Raw genomic sequence first — 9,395 nt, 5'->3', positions numbered from 1 at the left:
GTCGCCGTCCCGTGGCGCTGCCGCCGTTGCGTGGCATGGCCACCGGGGCCGGGTGCCGTGGCACGTCGCGCCCCGTGGCGGCGCCGCCGCTCTGCCCACTCGGCCGCTAGGAAACCTAGCGCGCCTTGAGTGAGGGCCGGGTGGGCCAGCCATGCACTGGCTACTGGGCCTCGTTTGGGCCGTGGCCGTGGCGCCCCATAAATAAAAAAAGAGGTGGCGCTGGTGCAGCGCCGAGAATTCGCATTTTAGTCCCTGGAATTTCCTGTTTTTATGCGTAGTTTATTCCTGCTGAAATATTTCGCATAGAAGCCCCTGGAACTGTCTGTTTCGCTGAAAACGCATATTTTGGCTTAAAAAAGCCTCGGGAATTCACTTTTTGGGCTATTTTCACGTACTATATGCGCTTAACATGCTATATTTTGTAAACATGTTTTATTGTGTGATTTTACTACTGTAGATTAATTGTTTTGCATTCTTAATCATTTTGTAAGTCATATAAGAACATATTTTAGATAATGGAACGCCATTTTATTGAATAAGTTTATCAACATCGCTTTATGCAAAAGATTACCTGCTGTAATCTTATGATTTTTGCATAAATCGCAGATGGCCAGAATTGTCAACAAGGAGTTTCCTGAGTTGGCCTAGACAGGGCTGAACTACCTGTCATGGTTCTCGGACTGCGAGATTTTTCTCCAGGGCAAAACCCTCATGAGGGCGATCAGTAAGGGGGCCCAGCTGGCCGTCACTGATCCCAAGTTCGAAATAGAGAATGCGCAGGCTCTGCACTTTCTCCGTCATCACCTGTCACCTACTCTGAAAGATGAGTATATGGCTGAGCGCAGTGCTTCTGGCCTTTGGACCGCTCTTAAGCGCGGTTTGAGCGGCTGAAGTACACTGTGAAGCCACGTGTAGAGGTAGAGTGGATCCATCTGAGGTTTGTGGACTTCAAGACGGTTGGGGAGTACAATTCGGCTCTGCATCGGATTTGTACGACTCTTCGGTTGTGTGGTACTGAGATTACCGACTCCCAGAAGATTGAGAAAACCCTATCCACTTTCCACCCGACGCGGTCCAGTCCTCACGGAACTACCGCCAGGGGAACTACACGAGGTATTCAAAGTTGATTGACGTCCTCCAGGTGGCGGAGGTGCAAGACGAGGTTCTCAAAAAGAACTTTGTCGCGCAACCACTTGGGGGGAGTTCTTGCCAGGAGGTGAACGCTCTCAAAGTCCGCAAGCCTCAACAGAAGAAGAGGGGCCGCAAGGGCAAGAAGAAGGGCCCTCACCCCCCGCCTCGGCTAAGCAGAACAAGCCGGGCAAGGGAGGGCAGAGGCCTCAAGACTGCTTCCGTTGTGGCTCGGTGGAGCATTTCTCCCGCCAGTGCCATGCACCACCGGAGGTCATTGAAGCATACAAGGCTCGGAAGGCGCGTGAGACGCACCTCGCCTTGGTTCAGGAGGGAGCATCACCGGCGCCCATGGCGGCACCCATGATGATCTCTACGCCCCCTGCTACGCCCATAGAGGCGAACCCCGTGGTGCCCATCGCGGCAACTTTGGCGGTCTCTACCGACGCCCACGTCGCCATGGAGGTTGACCACATGGTTGCCTCGGCGGTGCCGCCACTAGACATTGATGCTGCCTTCAAGATGATTTCTAAGGAGGATCAACTCACTTGTATGGATATTGCGGTTGAAGTGAATGGCTTCTTCACCGAGTCCACTTAGCATACCTCTTTGGTTATCATGATTCCGTGATTTGATACAATAAATTTGAATAAATTTGATTTGGTTGTAAGCTCTATGAGAGCATAAACTTATTCTTTACTTTGGCGATTGATGACATTTATTTCATTCATTTATTCCATTATTTATACATTCTACATGATAGCATGTTATGTTCTGAGATGTGTGTATTTATTTTTAATGTATTTTCTTCCTCATTACATTAATTAGATGTCATATTTTAGAACGCGTGTGGCGCCCGAATGGAGGAAACATGTCTTGCCGATAGCGCCACCACTCATACCATTTTACGAGAAACTAAGTACTTTGAGTCCATTAAAAAAATCTCCGGGAAGTATTATGACAACTGCCGGCTGCGGTTCTCACATAGTTGGCTCCGGACGAGCCACTATTATACTCCCTGTGGGAACAACTTTGATCATTAATGATGCGTTGTTGTATCCGGAGTTGACTCGTACTCTTTTGAGCTTTAGAGACATCCGCGCTAATGGTTTCCATGCTGAGACCGATGATGAAAACGGCAAGGAGTGCCTACTCATCACAAAGCGGGATACAGGTGGTAAACATGTTATCGAAAGGCTTCCTTCGTTTGACACAAGGCTATACTACACTAAGATAGTAGCATCACCCGTGTACACAACCCTCAAGACTGTCTTTAGAAGCTCTGAACTCTTCTGCCTCTGGCATGATAGGTTAGGTCACCCCGGACTTAGGATGATGAGAAATATAATTAACAACTCACATGGCGATAATGTTAACGTGAACAACTTCCCGAATCCCGATGATTTCGTGTGCTCCGCATGCGCTAAGGGAAAGTTAGTCATTAGGCCATCGCCCCTCAAGGTGAGGGATGAAATCCCCGCGTTCTTGGAACGTATCCAAGGGGACATATGCGGTCCAATTAAGCCCCTCACGAGGCTGTTTCGGTATTCATGGTGCTCATTGATGGTTCCTCTAAATGGTCCAATGTTTGCCTGCTGTCAACACAGAACCATGCCTTTGCAAAGTTGATCTCTCAGATCATACAAATGAGGAATAATTTCCCGGATTATCGTATAAAGTCTATTCAAATGGACAACGCCGAAGAATTTACTTCAAAGGCGTTCGATGATTATTGCATGGCAATGGGAATCAAAGTTGAGCACTCGGTACCACATGTTCATACACAAAATGGACTTGCCGAGGCATTGATTAAAAGAATTAAATTCATTGCCCGACCGCTCCTTCAGGGTTGTAATTTACCAACTACATGTTGGGGCCACACGGTGTTACACGCGGCTAATCTCATCAACTTTCGACCGTCGGCCTACAGGATCCACTCTCCTGTTCAACTTGCGCAAGGGTCGGCACCGAAAATTTCCCACCCTCATAGGTTCGGTTGCTAGGTATATGTACCAATACCACCCCCTCAGCGATCGGCGATGGGCCCGCTCCGTAAGTCGGGGATATACGTTGGTTATGAGACTGTGTCCATAATCAGGTATCTGGACCCCATGACAGGTGACTGTCACACGGCTCGTTTTGCTGATTGCATTTTTGACGAGGATTTTTTCCCGACTTTAGGGGGAGAGAATCAACCCCTTGATGCTAAAAGTCGAGAAATCACATGGCAAGCCACGGGGATCCACGCTCATGACCCGCGCACTGCTGAGACTGAGAGAGAAGTCCAAAAGATAATAGATTTGCAGTCTTTAGCAAATCAACTGCCTGACCACTTTAGTGACTTTAAGACTGTGACAAAATCGCATGTGCACGCAACAATGCACCGGAAAGGGTTGAAATACCGAAGAAAAATGATGGTATACCCCCTCCCGTCCAAAGGCCTAAAAGGACGAGAAATCCGGCTTCTCAAATCCCAAGTACTCGGGGACGCCTGACGAAAAAGGATAAGAGAGATTTATTACAGCCTTTCGCCAAAGTACCCCAAATTGAAACGAGGAGCCAGTCGAGACCTGGCACAAGTACGGAAAATTCAGTGCACGAAATTCCGGACTTAAACTTTCCCATAGGGGAAACACCCAGCGGAGATGTGAGCGCACACCTCGGCGCAGAAAATCTAAAGGACCTTGCTCCCATAATGGGAAATTTGGTAGAGCAAGTGTTTGCGTCGGATGCGCTCCATGACGAAATGGCCATAAATTATATTTATACGTGGGAGTCCCTGAACCGAGCAATGGTGATTGTAGACATCAACTTTGCTACGAAAACTGCCTCAATCATAGATCTTGACCTTGAGCCTAACACGCTCGCTGATTGCAACAAAAGGTCGGATTGGAAAGATTGGCAGCAGGCAATTATTGCCGAATTATTATCTCTCAACAAAAGGAAGGTCTTCGGACCAGTTTGTCGAACTCCTCCCCACATTCTCCTTGTTGGCCATAGGTGGGTTTTTGTTCGAAAGATATATGAAAATAATAAGGTAGTACGGTACAAAGCAAGGCTTGTCGCTCAAGGGTTCACTCAACGACCAGGTGTCGATTTTGAGGAGACTTATTCCTCGGTCATGGATGGAGTTACCTTTAGATACTTGATCTCGATGGCAGTAAACATGGGCCTGAAAATGAAACTAATGGATGTTGTCACTTCTTACCTGTATGGTAACTTGGATTCAAACATATACATGAAGGTTCCAGAAGGTATCCCTGTTTCGAACCATGATAGAGCAAACAGGGGTCTATACAGTGTTCAACTTCAAAAGGCACTGTACGGACTCAGACAGTCTGGTAGAATGTGGTACAATCGCTTAAGTGATTTCCTTCATGAGAAGGGCTACACGAGCAATAAAGATTGCCCATGTGTTTTTATACGGCGATCCCAAGATGGATTGTGTATAATCTCGGTGTACGTGGACGATTTAAACATAATCGGTACGCCTGAGGATATTGAGGAAGCGAGTTCCTACCTGATGTCGGAATTCGAGATGAAGGATTTGGGTAAAACCAAGTTCTGTCTAGGTCTGCAACTTGAACATTCCTCTGATGGGATTCTAGTGCACCAGTGGGCCTATACCCAGAAGGTGTTGAGAGATTTGGATTTGATAAGGCATATCCTTCTAAGACCCCGATGGTCAGAAGATCTTTACAGCCAGACAAGGACCCGTTCATGCCAAAGGAAGAGGGGGAGGAAACTCTGGGACCAGAGGTTCCTTACCTGAGTGCAGTTGGAGCACTCATGTACCTCGCAAATTGTACACGGCCAGACATTGCGTTCGCCATCAGTTTGCTTGCTCGGTACAGTTCTGAACCTACCAAGAGGCATTGTAAAGGTGTCAACGACATCTTCCTTTACCTGCAAGGGATCAAAGATCTTGGCCTGTTTTATAAAAAAATAATCAAGACCTATCTATTATAGGCTATGCCGATGCTGGGTACCTATCGGACCCGCATGATTGCAAATTGCAGAATGGATATGTTTTCTTTTGTGGTGGAACTGCGTTTTCCTGTAAATCATCCAAGCAAACACTTGTGTCGACTTCCATGAACGACTCAGAAATCATGGCACTATTCAAAGCGTCAAAAGAGTGTGTATCGCTTCGGCGGATGATCGGCCACATTCACCAGACATGTGGGCTGAACACCGTACAAACCCCTACCATTATCTATGCAGATAATGCTTCTTGTGTTGCACAAGTCCAGATGGGTTATGTGAATAGTAACCTCACAAAGCATATTAGTCCCAAGTTCTTCTATGCACACGAGCTGCAATAGTTGAACGAGGTGAGATTTTTGCATACTAAGTCCTGTGACAATCTTGCTGATACGTTCACTAAATCATTACCGGCATCAACCTTAGAGAGGTGTGTGCGTGGAATCGGTATGATTAGACTTAGGGAGATGCAAGGTTCAGGGGGAGAAAACTTCACAAATTCGTCGTTAAAATCTCGATCCTGATGATCGAGTACTCAACTTGATGGTTGAGTGGATTGTACTCTTTTTCCCTTGAGTGAGTTTTCCTGATGTTTCTCACACGAGGTTTTTGACGAGGCAATTCGTGCAATACAACAACATATACTGTGTGCTCTTTCTCCATTTTTTTTCCCACTGGGTTTTTCGGAGTTGGATATAAGGATAATTACCCAAGGGGGATTGTTGGGAAACCGGCCCACCATGAGGGTGGCGACGGCTAGCGCACGAAGCGCTCGGGATAGCCCCTCCCGTTTCCCCCACTTTATGTTAAGTGGGTACTTATCCCTTGACCCCCTACCCCCTATATAAAGCAACGAGGAGCCATCATTGTAACACCTGATCATTGATTAATAAAGCTGATCTCCTCCATATCTCTATGTGTCATTTACTTTCGCGTGTTCGACTACTTCGACTACGATGCTCGCTCTCGCTCCGCAACCTCGGACCGGACTTGCCGGCGGAGTTGCGGAACACGTTATCAGCACGCTTCGCTCCATCAACTCTCCGTCAAGCCTGCGTCAAGCCTGCATCACGCAGGCTTTCGTCGATCCCGCGGAGGTATAAGATCCGATCGCCACTTTTGCAAAAATGGATTCATCTCGTTACTTTGAAACCTTTTAGAGACTTTGTTAGAGAAAGGTTCAGAACCCACCCTTTCTTTCTTGTAGGATTGAGAAGATTGTGACTTTGAAACCTTTTAAAGACTTCGTTAGAGAAAGGTTCAGAACCCACCCTTTCTTTCTTGCAGGATTGAGAAGATTGTGACTTTGAAACCTTTTAGATGTACAGAAAGAAAGCAGATTGTGCTTGTACATAATGATGGTGAGAAGATCAAATATATGGTACGGGAAGTGGTTTCACTGATTGTACTTGTATAGCAAGAGAGCAGATTGTGTTTTCTTTCAGAAGATAACTTTTGCCAGCCATTGTGTTGCTTCCAAGCAGAATACTTATTGATTTAGTTCTCTCACCACTGATTCTGTTAAAGATGTAACTTGTATTGAGTTATTTATATTGTATCAATCCTAATGTTGGTATATACGACCTAACATGCTGAGTTTACCACAAAGAAAACAAAAAGAATTTAACATTGTATACGGTGCTACATGTCATAATATGTTTAGTTCCTGTTAGTTCTGTTTATTTGCATCTTGTGCTTTCAGTCCATGGACACATGCAACATATGGAGAACCACAAACTAGGTGCAATCCGATGTTCCCTTGGTAGAACCTTCTTTGAGAAAATAGTACCGAATGTTTCAAGCTTTCCACTATCTTTTGGTGATTATTTTGTGATTCTGTAAATAAAGGGAAACTGCACCACACTCATCATGCAATTTGATACAACCTGTGATATATCTTGCACGTTTGAAACCATTATATTGTATGAATACCTCTACATGTCATTAGGTAGAGTTGGAGTCAGTTGTGTTGTACATCTTTGGCCGACTTGTAGTTTGACTAAGGAACTATTGTATTAACGTGTTTTTGTTAATTCTGTATGGTTGTTCTGTTGAGAAGTCCATTATGTGCATGTTTGATACGATATAATTATGTTTTAACTATATGGCTCAAGACTTTTTTTTCTATGATTATACGTGCGTTGCACATGCACGCTTACTAGTTAGCTTAAAGAGATTTTACCAGAGATTATTTCACCTGAGCAATCAACTTTTGTGTCGGGCCATCTAATGACGGACAATAGTTTGATAAAAAGAAAATGCAAAGAGAAAAAGAGAGAAAACCGAGGAGAGTAAAGAAAGACCGAAACCCGCAATGGGCCCGGCCCAAGCGCGCTGGTTAAGAATTTTCCTAGCAAAACCATGTTCACCTAAAAAAAGCAAAACTATGTGTTTGGGTCGTAATAGGATTCGGGGAAACCCTATTGCGGGCATAGGTCGAGGGTAGGGAGAGTATCAGGTGTTACTGCCTCCCAAATGCTCCCATTGTACCATTTAAAAAAAATGTTCCAAAAAATTCTGGATGTTCACATTGCATGAACGTACAACCCCTAAAATTTAAGGTCCAAATTCTAAATACACATTGAGAAACAAAAAAGACAGTTCCGAATATGAATAGTTGCATTTGGACTTTTGTATTTTTTGACACTATTCATGCTGTATTTGTTTTTTTGTTTCTCAAAGTATATTTTGAATTTGGACCTAAAATTTTTAGGGATTGTACATTCATGTGACGTAAACATCCACAATTTTTTCCAGAATTTTTGAAGCATTTAAAATTTAATTCTTTGAAACGGTATTATAGTATTTTTGTGATATTTTTCCGGTGTAGTACATGGGCATAGGTTGAGGGTAGCGCTCAAACGCACCCATGTGTGATAATAGGCCGGCCCACCTTAACGATGATAGGACAAAAAACACGTAGATTTGCCATGACCCTAAATTGCTATGTAAAATAATCTTAACAAAGGGAATAGTGCATAAATTTTGTAGCACAAAAAAGTACATAAAATTGCCATGTAAAATAATCTTAACAAAGGAATTTTTTTGCATCAATTTGGTAGCACAAAAGCAAATAAAATTGCCAGGAAGATAAATTGCCCTAGCATCACATATTTAATAAAAAATGATATACATAAAAACATGGTAACATGGCAAACTATAGAAATAAAATCAAGAATAACATGACAAAATTAGAATTTCAGGGATAACATTATATATACACAAAAATAGGCAGGAAAAGGGAGCTTGTATAGGAAAAATAAAAAAAGCGAAAGTGATGAGGAAAGATGAGTTCGTAATGGAGAAGAGACAAAAGCGATGATAAATTAATTTCAGATATTTTATATGCACAAAAATAGCAAGGGAAAAGGAAATAAAGGCGAAATGACAAGAAAAAAAAAGCAAAGCCCATGTGTCATACGCTGTTAGGTCTGATGGCAACTGGAATTTAACCTTAGGTTGGAAATACTATGAGATCCAAACCTTAAAACCATTTGGTATTTATAATTGCGTATCGTGCAATACCGCACAATCCGTCGCCATCAATCCCGTTTTGGTGTGCTCCGTTAGGGCACATTCAACATGCCATCATTTTCTCTTATAAACAAGGCCACGTACATGTAATCCACCGATGTGGGACTATTAAAAAAAGCAGCCCTCTCTCTGATGCGGCGGACCAGTAGACATCGTACAAGGGCGGAAGGGCCGGCATGCGTGCTCTTATTATCCCCGGCCCACACGCACGAATCAAATATCCAAAATACCAAGCGGGCTTGTCTCAAAAAAATAAAAATAAAAAACAAGCGGGCACGCCGCAAATGAGGCGCGGCACGGCGGAGCGACTGGTATTTTGAAGTGATAGCGAATTGCCGGAAGCCCGCGCAGCTGCAGAAGAGCGCGGTAGCTGCATCAGTGCGCGCAACCCTCGTCGGTGGCAGGCGCCACTCTCAGCTCCATGTGTGCACCCTCACTCCAACCCTAAAATTGCCCCACTCTCTTTTTTATCCACTTCTTGCTTATTCACTGAGAGTGTTAGAGAGTATAGAGAGGGAGATTGGTGAAATTGTTATTTATTGCTTGAGCCTCGTGGGCACATACAAGCGAGAATAATTCCTAGTCTATCATATGTTTCCAATCTAATCACGATACTCAACATTCCTCCGCAGTCACAACGATAGCGATGCGGACGGTGAGACTGGAGAAGAATCTGAAGTTAAGTCGACGGACATCCCCATGATACGTCTCCAACGTATCTACTTTTCCAAACAATTTTGCCCTTGTTT

This window comes from Triticum dicoccoides, chromosome 3B (genome assembly GCF_002162155.2).
Source record: "Triticum dicoccoides isolate Atlit2015 ecotype Zavitan chromosome 3B, WEW_v2.0, whole genome shotgun sequence".
NCBI classification, from domain to species: Eukaryota; Viridiplantae; Streptophyta; class Magnoliopsida; order Poales; family Poaceae; genus Triticum; species Triticum dicoccoides.
This window is presented reverse-complemented; position numbering follows the sequence as displayed.